Source organism: Chaetura pelagica, unplaced genomic scaffold, assembly GCF_000747805.2.
Source record: "Chaetura pelagica isolate M959 unplaced genomic scaffold, ChaPel_1.0 scaffold17, whole genome shotgun sequence".
NCBI lineage: Eukaryota > Metazoa > Chordata > Aves > Apodiformes > Apodidae > Chaetura > Chaetura pelagica.
In genome coordinates, this window is record NW_009970726.1 from 1,136,303 (window position 1) to 1,137,139 (window position 837).

Sequence of the window (837 nt, forward strand, 5' to 3'; positions counted from 1 at the left end):
GGATCACCAAGATTTCTGGAGGAAACTGAATCAACAGGCCATTGAGCTGAAATGCACTACAATAACCAGAGCTCTTCTCCACTCCTCAAGTGGAGAAGGTGCAAGTATTCCTGCAGCAGGGGTAGGTACATTAGCTCATCAGCAAAGCAGCCATTAAGCAAATTACCTGTGATAAGGAGGAGGGATGAGACTCCAGGCTTTGTGTGACTGCACAATGCCAGGGCCTCACATAGGCTATTTATTTACAGCATTTCATACAGCAGTTCAGGTGAGGGTACAGGAACTAACATGAAGTATTATTGGTTGTACATTGCCCTAATGAAACTTGTTACTTAAATGCTAAGTATTACTAGAAGGAAACAGAAGAGTTAACAGGTTTTATTATTCTACATAGTCTTTGCAAGGAATTTTCTGTGGAAAAGATACTGAAGAACCATGAATCCAGACATGGATCTAACTGATGGACCAGGATGCAAGCAAAGCTGATAGAAGAGGTCACTATTTGAAACAGGAGAAAATGGGTAATCCAGGAAAAAATGTGGATATGTGAGAGTCAGGAAATTTTTGCTGCCAAAATAGACTTGTTTACTGTAAGGCTGCTGGACAGTAGGATCTTTTTTTTGTTTTTTAACTAGCATATTACTTGTCATTATTTCAAAAGATTGAATTATCAACTCAAAATTTTTATTTTTATTAAAATTCTAACTGCTCAAACATTATACACCTCCCTAATTTTAAGATGTGTTCAAACTCAGTGGGTTAGCCTCCTGTGACTTCAGAGTGCCATAAGAAGTGAATCAATTTTATGGTTATAATAAAGACAAATAATTTCTTTGA